We start from the raw sequence: 18,012 nt of genomic DNA on the forward strand, positions 1-18,012 counted from the left end.
TTAACAGCTTTCATAAACTACATTCTGATATCTATTTGTAAGCCTCCTGCCACTAATCTCATAGCTCTATGTCTATTCTTGCTTCAGTACAGGGAGGGTACAGAAACCAATAGGAGCTGGAAGATACAGAGGGCACCCAAATACTGTGTCTGAAATGAGCCAGGATAAAGCAATATTTCAAGGCTTACACTGAACACTTTTAAGTTAAAACTTGATCAGTAAATGTTCTAACTTGACTTTAGTTAAGAATAGGCTAGACTCGCAAGGACAGTTAAGAATAAAACAGAAACCACAAGCCTTTCACACATTCTTGGAGCTCTGGCAGAAAACAGAAATGTTCAACTTTGCTCCAGAACAAAAACTTGGCTGAACTCTGGACAGGCAATCTTAGGTTGGTTATCCAATTTAATTTAATTCAATTTAATCTCACACATTTTTATTGAGCTACCAGTATGGACTAAGAATAGACTTTAGAGATTCAAGAACAAATAAAAATCATGCTATATCTCATGAGCAGCTTATCATATTTTGAAAATACAAATTTCAGGATTTAGAAAACTTTCAAAAGGCTATATTGTGATATAGTGGAAAACCTAACCTTGCAGATTTTCTATTGGAGGGTAGATAATTACCTGTCAGTTACACAGTTGAAAATATTTCTATATTGGGAAAATGTTAGATATCTTAGATGCCATTTTAATGCATAATTCTCTGACTTTGTTATAAATGGACCATATCAATATAAAGAAACTAGAACATTGTATTTCATTAAGAGATACAATAGTTTTACTCAATGGCAAAGTTTTAAATACTCAAGTACCTTAAAATATTAATGAATCAGAAAATGAACTTAAAGTTTTTAGTAATCTCTGCATTGTAGAAAAGCAGTGTCGAAATAAATGCCAAAATTGTGACATATAATTGTATGATAACTTAAGAATATTTAACCACTTATCCATTTTGTCCTTCAATATGCTAGATTTCTTTTTAATAATTTTTATCTGGTCTTAGAATATTTAATTTGGAAAGACAAGTTCAAGATAACAATTCTATGCTATGCTGCCAAAATGATTCTAAGCAAAATTCATTTCATTTCTGCAGCACCATCATCAACTTTCAGTCACATCTAACTTCATGACTTCATGCAATTTAAACAGTCTCTGAGGATTTGAATCCTAAAAAGAAACAAAACCAATTATTTATGCATATTTCAAAATGTAGAAAATTCAGCTAAAGCTGGATTCCAAATAAATCAATGTTTTAAATGTGTTTATTAGCACAAAGAAAAATGAAAATAAATAAACAAAGCACTCAACTCAATAAATATAAATCGACTCATGTTATTCAATTCCTCTATAGTTTAAATTTTAATTCAATTTAGTTTTCCTGTTTTCACATTAGAATCTCTCTCAAATTGATATAAACACAATATACCCTAACTTTTCTTTACTTCCATTTTATCTCCTTCATGAAGTCCTCTTTCTAGGTAAATATCTCTTAATAGTCAGCAGACCATTCATGTCAGGTCTCTTTGGCCCATATTTCCAGTTGTCTCCTGTCATTTGCTTGGGATTCCATAACAAAGTACAAAATCTGGGTAGATTAAACAACAGACATGTTTTGTTTTGAGAGTTTTTTTTCCACACAATTCTGGAGACTATAAGTATAAGATCAAGCTGTCAATATGGTTTGTTTCTTCTGAGGCCTTTCTCCTTGCCTTATAGATAGAAGTCATTCTGATGTCTTCACATGGTCTTCCATGTGTGTGTCCATTCTAATCTCCTCTTTTTATTAAGACCTCAGTCATGTTGGATTAAGGCCTACCCTGTGACTTCATTTGAGTTAACCTCTGTTAACTCTTTAAAGTCCCTATCTTCAAACACAGTCACATTTTAAAGTTCTAGGGGCTAGGACATCAATAGATGAATTACAGGAAGATACAATTAAGCCTATAACATGGACTTAGCATAATTCTATTTATTTAGTCATCTCATGTTCAAGGTTTTACAAAACATCAACATTTTTATCTCTTCTCTTAATTCATATTACTTATTTCAAATTTTTCATATTATTCAACATTCTTGAAGTTATTTCTCATTTGAGTATATGGTAAATCTCTTGAGAGCAAATGTTTAACTTCTTTTCTGTATCCAATAGTGCACTACATTGGGCGTTATGGAAAGTAAATGTTTAATAAATATTATTGACTGGATTTTCTGTGACTTCTAATGTTTTAACATTTTCTGTCTTCTCTTTTACTGTCCAGTAATCCAGGATCTTTAGAGAAATGTTTACTCTAAGAGATAAATGAGTATGGGTTGTCAATTTATAAAAGAAAGGAGTTTTCTGAAAATTGCTAGTAATTTTTTATTTGTTTTTTAAATCTATACCTTCTCACTTCATACTTTCTTAAGGTTATTCAGAGTCATATATAAAGTGATTGCTCCCCTCACTAAAACTCTATACTGCAAGTCAAATCTATGGCTGAATATGAAACATGAAACAATTCATGGGATACACATGTGAAACAACTTACCCTTCTTACTAATTTACACACCTTATAATTAAGCTTGAGTTTGTGCGAACTATACATTCTATAGCAAATGGATATTCGGTATCATCTATTATGGTATCCTTCCAAAAAAGAGAGAGAGAGAGAGAGAAATGTTATAAGGAATCTAAATGACTCCCTATCCATTCAGCACTGTAATCCAAAAAAGTGAGCAATCAAGTTCAAGCATTCAACAAATAATTTTAATGTGTAGTCTATTTACATGCTCTCCTTAGATTCTGAAGTTCCCTGTCCTGTGAATTCCTTGAATTTTGACATCCTCATGGGTACATTAAAAGAAAAAGAATTAATAAAATTTTAATTTTTAAAATTTATCCGACACTTAAATTTTGTTTAGCAAAGAAATTATTCAGATACTTGGTCATCCAATATAAGTTCAACATTCATATATTCACTATATTTTAATCTTATGCTATTGCATGTATCATTGTTAAAGATAAGTAATTTAGAAGCAGAAGAAGTAATGTTAAAACTCAATCTTTTTAAGATTCTTGAAACTTATTGTGAACTTAGTATCTTTTATCTTTTAAATCCAGAAAAAAATAATCAAAATTAGATATTGAGTTGCATTAATTCTTAGAGATTGAGAAATATCATCATAACATGACTAATTTAGTTCCACTAATTTCCAAATTAGTATTATTCAAATTATAAAACATTTGTGTTCAGTAACTAATTAAATATACATGCTTTCATTTTTATTAGGCTATATATACAATAATTGATTGAGTTTATTATAGCCTTGAATGCTTGGTTCATCTCATTACATAAATGTCATCATAAAATAATCCTAAAATAATGGGACTTTGAGCAAGTAAATATTCATGTTTGTGTAAAAAAGGTATCTCAAACTCGCAGTTGGATTTTGTCTTAAATGTATTTCCTTTAGCTTGTATAACTAAGATAAAAGAAATATTAGTGGATGATATTTATTATTTTAAGATTTCACATAAAATTTCATATTTGTGGCTCTTTTTGAAAATATAATTATGTTACAAAGGTCAATTTGCCTACAAGGTGACAGTCAGGTGGAACTGAGTAGTCACTGTCTTACTTAGCGATGTAGGCATTTATATTTGTCACACTTCATATCATAAGAGAAAGACAGAAAGATTCAGAATTTGGCTGGGTTTGGATCAGGTTCTTGGGGGAGTTGAGAATGTTGTAAGACTCATCAATATTGAAGAGAAAAACCAAAAAAAGGATACCCACATTTATGGTCAAAGTACCGGAACTCATTTTTCGAGAAAAGAAACAATTAGAAGGAAATAGACTATATAGCTTTGTAATATTAATTGTAAGGTCCTTTAGGTGTGTTATGACATCAGAAATATTCAGAATACTATAGCATTAGGTATATTTTATTGATATATACCTATATTTATTTATCAATATATTTATTGATATATATTGATATTAGGTATAATTTCTAAGCCTTTGAAATTAGTGGCCCATGTGGTTAACACAAAGCAACTTATTACTGAGTAGAATATTCATTTAACTAGGAAAAAATAATTTCTTTAAAGATTTATATATAGTAAATACATTTTAAAAGGTTTACACAATTCCTAAAAATTCTGTTATTCTTTTCCTAAGGTGCTTATGTAAGTTGCTTGTATAATGGCTCTATATAAGTGTCACAAGAGATGAATAATAAACTGTATTTTATGTTGTGCTTAGGGTATAGTAATCAAGTCCATTGTATTATCAAGTCCTGTGGACATTATGAGTCAAGTTGAAAGCCATATTGCTAAAGATTTGAGTTTTCTTCAGCCTTCAAGTGAAAATCCATCTAGTATTGTCAATAAGATAAGATTTAGAAATTTTCTTGATATTTTTGTTTATTCATTTATAAAACTTAAACAGAATTATTATTCTGTGACTAAATATGTAACACGTATAGTTAAGATTAAATGTATAAGAAACTAAAAACTTAAAAACAATTTATAAAAGTAATTACTTAAGTAGAAATGCTCCCATTGTACAGTTAGTATAGAATGAAGTAGAAAACTTTACTATTTAAACAAATTAATAATTTGAAGATTACATTCTTAACAATCTGATTAAAATACACTAAAATAACAGATGAATTCAGAGAGAAGAAAAGTCTTTTAATCCGTGCTTTAATTTTAAGGAGCCAAATGAAAGAAAATAGGGGGATAAGAAAGGAAGGAGGGTGAAAGGGAGGAATTATGAGACATAGAATCATAGTATTAAAATTAAAGTCATCACACTTGGCCACCTATTCAGTTAATGAAAGAATGCTTCCTGGAAAATGCTAAAGCCATTCCTAACATGGAAGAAATATAATTGTTATATAGATTAATAAACTAGCAAATGACTTTGAGCTAAAATCTGCCTTTCTTCTATTTCTACAGGCCGATCTTATTTTAACATTTGCATCTGCAAAATTAGTCATTTTTTCAATCTTCCCTTTATAGTGTAAACATGACTTCAAAAAATTGTACTAAGGCTGCGCTATTTATTGTTGGGGTCAGAAAACCATGTTGGAAGTGTTGCTTGGTACCACTCCGGAACACTTTGTCTTCTGGAAATGTTAGTCTTTAACTCTACCCCTGTTAACAGGAATCATTGCTATTGAGTTTCCAAATTATTCAACTATTTTTCTTTTGTTTTTTGATTTGTGTTTTGTCCACCCCCTCTCCAATTCTGCATAGGTTCATTCCATTATTCCCTTCAGAGAGAATACAGTAAAAAAGTTTTCAAGCTTTGAAGTTAGTGAGACCTGGGGTTAATCAAAGTTCTGTTAGATCATACTAACCTGTTAATTCGTGGACCACCTTTTCATGTTTGCTAGAAAAATAATATGAACAAAATACTCACAACTCACTTTCTAAGGTTAAATTAAGATATCATTGTTACTCAAGGGGTCAAATATGTAGTGATGAAAGGAAATCTAACTATGGATGGTGAACACACAATATACTGTATATATGACATACTGTTGAACTGTGCTCTTGAAACTTATTGAATTTTGTTGATCAATGTCACCTCAATAATTTTTAATAAAAACATACTAAAAATTTTTTTTCAAGTAGACCCAATTATAAGTTCTTTCCCTATCATACATCTCATTCAAAGAACCAATTTTTTTTTGAAATGGTCATAAATGCAACAACTCAGTAATTCAGTAAGTTATGGGAGGATAGTATTGTCTTTTGGAAAGTTTTAACTGATGTAATTTTTTTCAAGATTACTTGCCAAACATGTTGAACTTTTTGAGAAGAAAAATATTACCTTGCTACTTGGCTATTTACCCAGGAGACATAATTTGTGGCTTGAAATCTCTAGAAATTTTGAATATCTATTTACAGTTATATTTTCCTGTGGAAATGATAGTAGACTGAGTTATTGTTCCCAATATTTCCGACCCACTCCCTTCCATAATAATATGATAATATCTGCCCAATGTCAGAAGACTTGCCAATGAAAAATGTAGAAAGAGTATATATCCATCCCTGCCTCATTATTTGAAGCTCGATCATATGATATACTCTTGACAATGGGATATGTAAGTAGATGTGCTATTAATTATGTTAAGCAGAAGCTTTAAAATTATTCTAGAGTCTGGTTCAGCCTCTCTTGTGTTACTCTCCTATGCTATGGGAATAGCATGATTAGAATAGTGTAATAATACCCAGAAAAGGGCAGATCCTTCAGCCTGAGTCCTGAAATGCAAAGGCATGTTGGTTCAGACTTGCTACTGGTCACCAGCCTAGAACACAATCAGAGAAACCCTACTTTACGACACTTGAGCAAGAAATAAATGTTTTGTAAGTTCTTAAAATCTGGGAGTCGTTTGTTGCATAGAAAAATCTAGCAAAAGTTGATTAATGCATTGCTCAGTAATTTAGATCATATTTTCAAAAAAGGTTTTTTATCCATAAAAAAAACAAAAGTTACTGTTATATAATATGCTATGACAGCACAAACTGTTGTGAATATTTGGCAATTTTCTGTTGTATTTCTTCATGATACACTGTCAAACTAGGCAATTCAGCCTGCAAGTTAATCCTGGAAAAAGATATTCATGTTAACCCATGGTCATTGTTTACTTTATTCTCATAATACAGTAAAGTAAATTACTCCAGTCTTTTAGCCTCTAAATTCTTCATCTAAGTCTCATTCATTCCTTGCTGAAATCTTTTTTACATTCCTGGATTTCTAATTAACAAAGATTAAGAATTAGAAAACCGTTACTATAAAAATTACATTCCAATCTTTTCCAAACGTTTTAAAATATGAATTGTCATTTAAATATTTGAAGAATGCATCTGTTTTATTTTTTCAACAATATATTACTGAAAAATGTCACATATGCCACTTATTTGTTATTTAATCATTCAGTGTCCAGATTTCTGAATTTCCTGAACTAATAATTTGTACAAGGTTTGGAGATCCCTAGAGCAAACCTCTACTTGAATGACAGGTTGCAGAAGAGCTCACTGAGGTTCTGAGAGGTTAAATTATTTGACTAGGATCACACAGCATGCGAATGGCAGAACTGAAACTTTAACCTAGATTTTTAATTCTCAATCTCTTCATTGTTACTAAAATATACTGTGATTTAGGAAGATAAACAAGTAGCCTCTATACGGATTGGTTTATATGAGCCTTGATAGACAAAATTTGTGAACATCCAGGAATTTTGTCATTCTTGATAGGACCATACAAAAATTTAAGATTAGTATTGTCTGAGGGCTTGAAAGGCAAAACTATTTAAAGTAGTAAGACGTTTCCCCATAACTTACTTTTAATTAATTATTTTTTAAGAATTCTGGTATGCTTTAACTAGCTTCTGGGTATGCATTTGGTGATCATAAGTATAACTATATGACTCAAAAGTATAATTTACATGTCTCAAACTCAAATATATGCAAAGAAAGTTCCTACAAATCTATTTTAGAAATCAATCACCACTTATATCTACCTTTGAACATAGTTTATTCATTAAACAATACATAGTTCAGTCAAGTAAATTTAATGGTTTTCAACTACCTAACCTATACCAGGAACTCTATTATATGAGAGATACTAAGATGATTATGGTATGCATTTGTTTGCAAAGTGTTCACATTAAAAAATAGATACCCATCAATTTGGAATATAATGTGGCCTTTCACTCTGAAATCATATAGTATAAATTTTTAATTTATATAAATGTAGTCATGAAGACCAAAAACACCTCTTTCCCTTCATAAAACATAAATCTACAACCACTGATTCTGTTTTATTTAACAATTCTCTTATTGAATACTAATACAGAAAGCAGTTTTATCAGAAGGTGTGGCATTAGTTGCCAAAGGTTGCATCTTTATGTGGCTCTGAAAAGTTGAACGTGATTTTCATGCAAAATATACTTAAATGTTATATTAGCATTTCCTAAATGCCTGCCCTGTTCATCTGTGTCGATAAGCATTCAAATATGTCCATTAAGACATTTTACATTATTTTCTCAAATGTGAGCCAATTTTAAATTAATGGGCCATTATTTTGAATGAATGGAAGTTAAATATGTGACTTTTTACCTAATTTACTGTGGTTAGTATTAATCCCTAGCTAGTCCTTGCTTTAGGAACTATAAAAACGAAGCTCCTTCATCTTTCCTACCACACATGCTGGCACGGTGATACCAAGCTTAGTTGTCATCTTCCAAGAGAAGAGGAGTTGAGATATCGATGAAATATTCTGTTCCCTTTGTGTAAAGTATGTCTTATTTTTCTCGTAGGACTCCCTAAAATGAAGGCAGACTGTGGGATTGAAGCAATTCATGGCTGCAGTTTTTAAAAAAATGATAAAAAACGCATTTCAGAATGCCAGATCTGTGATTCATGTCTGTTACTCTTTTTAAGACATGGACCACAATTCACCTTTTAAAGAAATGTTTTTTTCTATCTCCATCTGTGAATAAGGTGACCTTATAGTTTATTGTCTATCTGGAACACTGTTGAGAGTGAAATGGGGCTATAAATAATAGGGTTGCGACAACAGGCATAAACCGAACTGTCTCTGTTAAACTGGGATGGATGGCTACCCTATCTGTGAAGGGAGCAATATCTCCTCGAGATTCTAATAGTATTTACTGCAGGCTTTACTTATTTGACATTCAGCATATGCCATTGAGTGTTGCTTATATTTTATGTGCATGTTCTGTGGCCTTGACTTAGTTTTTAATATCCTTTGAGAACAGAGAGGATGGTTTTTACTTGTTTGTTTCTCCAGATTCTTACACAAATCCTGCACATAGCACACACTCACTAGATGAGTTTAAGACAGTGACCGAACAGAGTTAATGCTTACGTGGTTGTTGAACTAATCTGTATTAGGGTTCTCCAGAGACACAGAGCCAATGGGTTGCTAGATATAGATACCGAAATAAAGTTTTTACATATATAGAGATTTATTATAAGAGATTAGCTCACATAATTATGAAGTCTGAAAAGTCCCAAGATCTGCAGTTGGTAAACTAAAGATCCAGGAGAGGCAATGTGTGGTTTCAGTCTGAGTCTGAAAGCCTGAGAACCAGGAAAGCTAAGGTATAAGTTCCAATCTGAACGCCAGAAGGCTCAAGATCCAAGACTAGCCAATTTTTCAATTCCAATTCAAAGGCAGGAAAAGACTGATGTCTCAGCTCAGTCAATTAGTAATATCTTCCTACTCCTGTGAAGGTCAGCTTTTTTGCTTCATTCTGGCCTTCAGCAAATTGAATAGGTCCACTAACATTAAAGAGGGCAGTCTGCTTCGTTCAGTCTGAGTAAAATTTTATTCTCATCCACAAACACCATTATCGACACACCCAGAATAAAGTTTGGCCAAATATATGGGCACTCCATGGCCCAGTCAAGTTGACACATAAATTTAACCATCACAAAATGTATTACATGATATTTGCAATGACAGTGACTTCAGTTAATATTATTATATTATTGCCTGCACAATTTGATTTTAGCTGAATGTATAACGAGTTATTTCTACTGCAGGTTGATAATCTTTACTGCTTCCACTGGATTTCCCCAAAGTGCTAGATCATACATACTAATACTATTAAGGATAACAACTTAGGAACTGTGAAGACACAAAGGTGCATATGGCACAGTTTCTGCCTTCGGCGACCTGAAGGTCTTATTTGGAAGAGAAGAATACACATAAAAGAAGATTCACAATAGAGCTGATAAATCATGTCATGTCTGCAGTACAAACAGATAGTACAGAGCAGTCTAGTGAGAAGTATGAAAATTTGCAGTCTAAAACCTGTTTGAGTAACTTCTACATCATTTTAAAGAGACATGCATTTGAATCCAGCTCATGAATTAACAGTTGTGTGATTTTTTACATTTTAAACTTCATTTACTCTGTTGTAAAATATGAACAATAATAAGCTATTTCTATAATTGTTAGGATTAAGTGAGTTGTGGGACTGGCACATAGTAACCATTTCAATAAATTATTATTGATATAATCATTATTGCCATTATTAACATTATCATTATCGTTGTATCAACAGCTATGATTTTTGAGCCTTTCTTCTTCCTTACATTATCATCAAATGTGGAGAATACTAAACCCAAAGAATTATTGTGAAGAGTAAATGATATAACGTATGTTTAAATATTTAATTAACTTAAAATATAATATAATTATTAATTGAAAATATTATTGTCATTACTATACCATAGATGGCATAGCTTTGTCTACTATTCTATAACTATTTATAATTGAGAAGTGATTGAGCCAACAAATAATTCAAAGAACTGTTGTATAAAATATTTTTATTGTTCTGCTATATCCCTTTCTTATATTCTTTTATAAAAATCCATAATTGGATATAAAACAGAAAATTCCAAAATCTGAGGTTGCAACAGCAAGGAGAATGTTTGTAGAAAAATGAAGGAAGCAAACATAAAGCAAGAGAGATTTTAAAGTGGCCTTCACACAGGAAGGTTTTCACTTTTGCCAAAAGCCATAAAGGTCTATTATAAGCCTTACTTCCATCCTATAACTTTCAGAAAAGTAATTCTCGCTCACAATGGAAAGTGAATATGAAAATATACATACACAACAACTAACTTTGTAAAGACTATGCTTTAGCTAAAAAAATAGAAATACAAAACTCACAGATACATAGATGAAATTTCTACCCTCTAACTCTGAACTTTGAATATATTCAGATAAAATGGATATGAATTAGAATATCAGGCCCAATACAAGCATGGAATCATTTAAAGGCACATCAGCATTCAAACCCACATATCCACAGAGGAGAGCAATATAGAATAAGCAGATGAAAAAAGAAGATCCAAAGAGGAGCTGAGTGACCAATTGTTGGGGGTCCAATTCAGTCAAGGTCCAAAGTATAATCAGAATTGTATGTTAATTATAATTCGTTGTGCTTATATTTATACCTAAGGATACCTGAACAGATGCTTTGAAGTCACTGAGAGAAAGAATGGAAAAAAAAAGTCTTATGGATTTTCAAATATATAACCTTATTTTTATTTTTTTAAGGCTACGTAGGTGTCTGTACTGATTGATAGTATCTAGAGATTGGTTATCATTGCTCATATTTACCTCTATATATCTCTTATTTCAAAGTTTCTATTATTACTTTTTTGATTAATTTTAATTAACCTCAATAAAATCTATATCAAATGGTTTAGAATTTGAAATCCCTAATTTAAAATTATAACTCCTATGTCTGTTTTTGATCTTGAGCAAGTAATTTGGGGAGAAAATAGTATTAACTTCATAAAATATTATGAGGTTAAATGATATATAAATGTTTTAGCAAAGTGAGTATGATTTTATAAAGGTTAGTGATGCGCTGTTTTTATTATAAGAATAAATCCTTAATTCAAAGAGAGGGAATATTGAAGCCTTTCATCTTTCCAGAATGTCTTCTTCTTTTTTTTTCCATCTTTCCGGTGTGTTGCCTTTTTCTTTTGTCCATCCTTTACTTCATACCACCATCAGAGAAAAGGAAAGGGGTGGGGGTGGATGAGGAAGAGGGAGGAGGAGTTAAAAAGAACTTTATCTAAAACACTTCAAACTTCACATTCTACAATGGTTCCAGTGAAAGAGAAAAAGAAAACCTAGAGAGATGTATGGAAAAGCTTGATTGGTAGAAGGTGAGGACTAAAAATTGGATCAATAGAGGGGTGTAATAGAAAGAAAGTGTAATTAAATAGCAAACTAAATTGTCATAATATCTGAGGTCACTCAACCCTTCCTTGGGAGCAAAATACCTTAAAAAAAAACACCACATGGCCCTATAAACATCACAAAGTATCTTCACATTCAGTTCTTGGGATTTAAGTATAGAAAGCTTCTGTAGAAGAACAAAATATGTACAACTTTCTATGAATAATGGTTTGGTAAACCTTCATTGTATGATCCTGGGACTAAGATCATCACCTGGTGAGACACATATAAGTAAATTTGTTTTGTCATGTTTTTGTTATTTTTAGCCATTAGAATTAATTGGATTTGGTGTGGAGGAAAAAAATATACATATCAGGATATTTGTTCAGCTATCAATGGAATCTTGGTCTAGCATTTCAACTTCAAGACCTTAGTTTCTTCATTTGCATAATATTAAATTGCAATATTATTTTTCCATATTTCTATGTTTTTAGTAGTAGTCCAGCACTCATCTATATAAGAAATTGAAATTTTTAAAGGTCTCAGGTCACTCAAACTGTAGTGACTCATCTAAAATACAGCACTACTTTAGTACTGAATTAAAACAAATGAACAATTAATAAACTTAAGTTGTGCCTGCTATAAAGCCTCTTACAGAATCTTTCCAATAGAGAGCTTTCATTAATACTCAAATCTACTAATTAGAGTAAGTTCAGTGCACGTTTCAAGGCTTAGAAAATAGATGTGTTAATGGCGTTTAGGTGTTGCATCGTGTAAGAACCTGGGGCTCAGTCCTTGGACTCCCATGAAAGATATGCATGGAGGTCCGATGCTTGGAGAAAACAGAACAGAGGAAAAGTGGCAAACAGAAGCAATTTCATTAAGCAAGGCAAGCAAAGTAAAGCACGCTTGGAGAAATTCCAAGTGGGCCGCTCAATAAAAATCGAGTGCGCTGAGAAATTGAGGGTCTGAGATTTTATGGGCCATAGTATTTTTCCGTTCTCCTTCCAACGCCCCTACCTCAAATGGCAAGAATTTCCAGTTCCTCCCTCTGTACCTCCTACTTCTGACCTGGGCATGTGCAGTGTGTGCCCTTAGGTGGGAGGTCATACGCCTGCGCCGGGAGAACTTTGAGAGCAGGAGCATGCATGTTCAGTTAACCAATTTTGCCAATACCAGTAGAGCGCCCCCAGAGTAAGGTCATGTAATGGTCACCTACAGTTAACTGACCGCGGGGGAGGAGGGGAGTAGAGAGGAAGGCACCAGGTGCCTATCTAGTTTGGATATGTTTAATTGCAATATCATGTTGTGTATATTCTGCTGAGCAGTCCTGGGGCATTGTTAACCCTTCGTTGTCTTTCTCCCTCTGGCTCACATCTACCGATCTACCTACTCCGTCAGATGGGGCACGAGAGAGTGCATTGATCAGTATCGTTTTCTCTTTACTTTGTAATTAGCCAGCAAATCCTTTTGGTTTCTACTCCTTTTCGAAATCATAAATTTTTATTATTTCTTTTTTTAACTTAAAACTATACTCAAACCAACAATTTAAATGTGTTGTTTCTTACTTTAAAAGTAGATTCAACATAAGCCTTTGTTTGTGGTAGAAATTCTTGTCCGGGCGTTATTATTTAGAATATAAGCTCTCATTGTGCAGTTAATGTAGGTATGTCTGTGGCCCTGAAGATATTTTCTAGATATAGCTTTTAAATACATTCATGTTATGCTTAATTATCAAACACATTTCTTCCAAAGTGGAGGGCAGGAAAAAAATTCTGATTCATTGAGAAGTGGCTGTTTCATCTTCATTTCTTTCACTCCTTCGGCTTGCTCTCCCTTCAAGTTCCCCTCACTGCACACTAGCACTCAGTAGTGAAAAAGAATGCAGTTTCTCGATATACCCTATTCCAAGTAATAATCTTAGCATCTATCTTTAGTCTTAATCTTCAAAGCACTTGGTAAACATGAAATAATTAATCCCACAACATATTTGGGAAGTAGGTATATGTTAACAGGATCGTGACAAAATGGAAGCCTCCTGAAATTAAATGAGTTGCCCTAGGCTTCACATCAAGTTATCATCAGAGCTAGAGTTAGTTGCTGCTCCCCAATCTCATTTTAACATCTCACCAGGTCCTCTCCTGTCCTAATAAGAGCCCAAGTCCACTTTCTGAATAATTCTCACTAGATCAACTGTGTTGCAAATATATTTGTGTATTTGTATTAATAATTTTAGAGATGGCAAGCTCAAATTTAGTAACCAATACTGCAATAAAATAGATTTTATTTCAGCTTGTTCTGACAGTGACAAAAGATTTTACCTTTAAACAAGAAATCAGATGATGGTTGTCCAGAAAGGAAATGCTGCTATTGTCAATAAGTTAGTGTTTCAAAATTTCCATTTTCAAAATGGGATGTATCATATTTGTACCATAATAGGTAGAATGGATTTTAGCAAGAGCAATAGATATGTAATAGGAAAGTACTTGGTAAAATCAAAAATGAAAGAAGCATTTTCATTAGCATCTGTTGAACACTGAGTCCTTGCTAAGAACTGTGTGTGGCAAAGAATTAATCATAGTCTAAATCTCATGGGCTGAGGCAATTGTCTTATTAATATTCGCTTGTAAGTAGCTGTAGTTGTACTTGCTAATAAAATCCTCAAATGAAGTGCAGGTCATTCCTTCTGCAATCCCTACGCTCAGTACCTCAGAATGTGTACATTCTCCATCTCCCAAGTTAAGAAGCTCTGCAAGATGGAGCTGTGCCCTGACACTTATCACAGAATTAACAGAATTTTGCTCTCATCATGTCCAGCTGATAAACATGAGCTGAGCTCATGTTGCTGGTCTGCTAATTGGCCAGTTAGATTCATTTGGTGTTGCTGAGCCTCTAAACAAATTAAGGTTAATTGGAATCAGAAATGGATCAGCAACCTCAGTACTCAATCTCTTAAACTCATTACTTTTTTTCTTTTAGTTCCTTGGACAAGGAAAGTGAGGCTCATTCTCTTTGCCTCTATTGTGAGCATATCTTATAATAAAATGTTTCAAAGAGATTTAAGGAACAAGCTACACATTACAACATAACAGGATCAGCAAAATTAACACCTCTAAGATATACCTTACAAATGTCATATTGGTGTAGCTTTTCCAAATATGTCTCTATTCAATCCCTCAGGAATTTTTGTTTTGTTATTTTGAGTCTCTTTTGCTAGAATAGAACCTAAGCCTGGGAAGGACCTCCAACTGCTTTAGTTCAGAGATTATATTAAACACATTTTATAGATTAATTAAAGGAACTCTGAATGGAATAAAAAAAAATTCCCAAATTTCAATACTTAGGGCATTAGTATCTTGGTCTCTGCTTCATAATTTACTGAATTTCAACTATGCCATGTTGCCTCCACAATATTTTTTTTTTCTTTTTTAAGGCAAGGCAAACCTTGGTTGACCTCACAGATTGCAAAGACCTTGTCAGCTTACAATCCCTTATTTTTTTTTATTTTTTACACCTACAGCACCTGGTCTTCCTAGGTGGTCTCCCATCCAAGTACTAACCAGGCCCGACCCTGCTTAGCTTCCGAGATCGTACGGGATCGGACTTGTTCAGAGTTGCATGGCATAGACACCTCCATACTATTTCTAATTGTCAATACTTATTGAACATTCACTTAGTTTCAAGCAATGGTGAAATGTTTTCCATACATTGCAATTATGAATTCTTACAACAAACCTTATTCATTGAATTAACCTGATGGCAAGGTTACTGCTACATATTCAATAACATTTATCTAATAGATACCTGTAATAAATTGTAGGATCCATCTCCTGCCAGCTATCACTTTGAATTAAAATCATAACTTTGAAAGACATTTCTGTGGTTTCCACCTGCATTCATACCCCAGCAATGAGGAAGAATGAATGGAGCAGCATTAATACCCATCAGAATCCCACTAAATAGTGTGTTCATGCTATCCCAGATTCATTTTCTAAAATTATATAAATAATAAAATATTTATAAAGATGTAAGTTGCTTTATTAACTTCAAGGGTGAGAATTTTTTAGGTTATTGAGGTAATTTTAATTTAGCTGGTCTTCTTGGAAGAAAAAAGGAACTATATAAAATATTGAATCTTATTAACTGTATATTGGGTTCCACATACATTCAAAGACCCCTCTTTTGGCAATGTGATATTCTGTTCTCATTGCTCTCCTTTTGGCATTTCTCTAATCCTTCATTAATATCTCTCCCCAAATTTCTCTTTATTTTATTTTTTTAGATGTTCAGCATTATTTTATAATTTTTTTAATTTATTTTTTTATGGTGACATTGGTTAACGAAATTCAATAAGTTTCAGCTGTACAATTTAACAGTAAGACATATATATTTACACTGTGTGTTCGCCTCCCATAGTTAGGTTTCTTTCTGTCACCACATATTTATCCCCCTTTACCCCATCTACCTCCCCAATCTCTTCACCTTCTACCCTCTGGTAACCACTAGTCTATTGTCCATGTCCATGAGTCTCTGTTTGTTTGTCCTGCTCATTTGTTGTTTTTAGGTTTATATCCCACATATAAGTGATATCATGTGATTTTCAACTCTTTTTGTCTGACTTATTCCGCTTAGCATGATTATCTCGAGGTCCATCCATGTAGTCACAAATGACAGTATTTCATCTCTTCTTATGGCTGAGTAATATTCCACTGTATATATGTACCATAGCTTCTTTAGCCAATCATCTATCGTAGGATATTTCGGTTGCTTTCATGTCCTGGTCATTGTGAATAAAGCTGCCATGAACATCGTTGTGCAAATATCTTTTTGGATATGGGTTTTCAAGTCTTGGGAGTAAATACTCAATAGAAGGATTGCTGGATCATATGGTAGATCAATTCTTAGTTTTTTGAAGGAACCTCCATACAGTTTTCCATAGTGGCTGTACCAATTTGCAGTCCCATCAGCAGTGTATGAGGGTTCTATTTCTCCACATCCTCTCCAGCATTGTTATTACTTGTCCCGTTGATTATAGCTATTCTATATCTCACTGTGGTTTTGATTTGCATTTCCCTAATAACTAGTGATGTTAGGTATCTTTTCATATATTTGTTGGCCATTTGTATGTCCTCTAGGAAGAAGTGTCTATTCAGGTCCTCTACCCATTTTTTTGATTGGATTGTTTTTTTTTTGTTGTTATTGTTGAGTCGTATGAGGTCTTTGTGTATTTTGGATATTAGGCCCTTATCAGAGGCATTGCTTGCAAATATATTTTCCCATTCGGATGGTTGTCTCTTTACCTTATTAACAGTTTCTTTTGCAGAGTAGAACCTTTTAAGTTTGATGTAGTCCCATTCATTTATTTTAGCTTTTACTTCCTTTGCGTTTGAGGTCAAATTCATAAAATTCTCTTTAAGTTCAAAGTCCTTGAGTTTCATTCCTGTTTTCTTCTATGCATTTTATTGTTTCAGGTCTTATATTCAGGTCCTTAATCCATTTTGAGTTAATTTTGGTGTGTGGTGATAGACAACAGTCTAGTTTCATTCTTTTGCAGGTGGCTTTCCAGTTTTCCCAGCACCGTTTATTGAAGAGGCTTTCCTTTCTCCACTGTATGATTTTGCCTTTTTTTGTCGATAATTACATGTCTATATAAACATAGGTTTATTTCTGGACTCTCAATTCTGTTCCACTGGTCTGTGTGTCTGTTTTTCTGCCAATACCATGCCGTTTTGATTATTGTCACTTTGTAGTATAATTTGAAGTCGGGCAGAGTGATGCTTCCAGCCTCATTCTTTTTTCTCAGGATGGCTTTGGCAATTCCCCATACTTCTCTTTAAAATAACACCTCAGCCTCCTATTTTCCTCAAAGGCATTAAATTAGTGAGCAGAAATACAGAGGCATTAGCCTCTGTATCTTCTCTGCCCCTAACCATTTCCTTTCCACTACATCATGGTGTGTTAATGAGAGGAACTTTAGAAGTAATGGAGTGCTATTTGCCTCACACAACCCCGAATTTGTGGGTTTCTTATGTAATTATTTCCAGTGTTTTTCCAGCACATAAAAATGTATAAAATACCAAGACAATATATTTGCTTATTTATCCTTGAATATATTCTCTCATGTTCCTGGTCTAACAATTCAAGTATTATGTATCCTTTGAAAATTTTTTGAGGTGAAATAATGAAATTATTAGGGGAATTAAAAGCTCTTTAATTGTTTTGTGCAAAATTTTAAATTTTTAAAGCTTCTCACTATTTTATGGCATGATTCTTATACCTCA

General features: G+C 32.9%; 1 pseudogene; it reads right to left on the reverse strand.

Annotated features, from left to right (window-relative positions):
* Positions 1–15,242: 15,242 nt before the first annotated feature.
* On the reverse strand, positions 15,243–15,360 carry LOC120588544 (uncharacterized; annotated as a pseudogene).
* Between the last annotated feature and the right edge of the window lie 2,652 nt (positions 15,361–18,012).

Source organism: Pteropus medius, unplaced genomic scaffold (genome assembly GCF_902729225.1).
Source record: "Pteropus medius unplaced genomic scaffold, Ma_sr-lr_union100, whole genome shotgun sequence".
Taxonomy (NCBI): Eukaryota; Metazoa; Chordata; class Mammalia; order Chiroptera; family Pteropodidae; genus Pteropus; species Pteropus medius.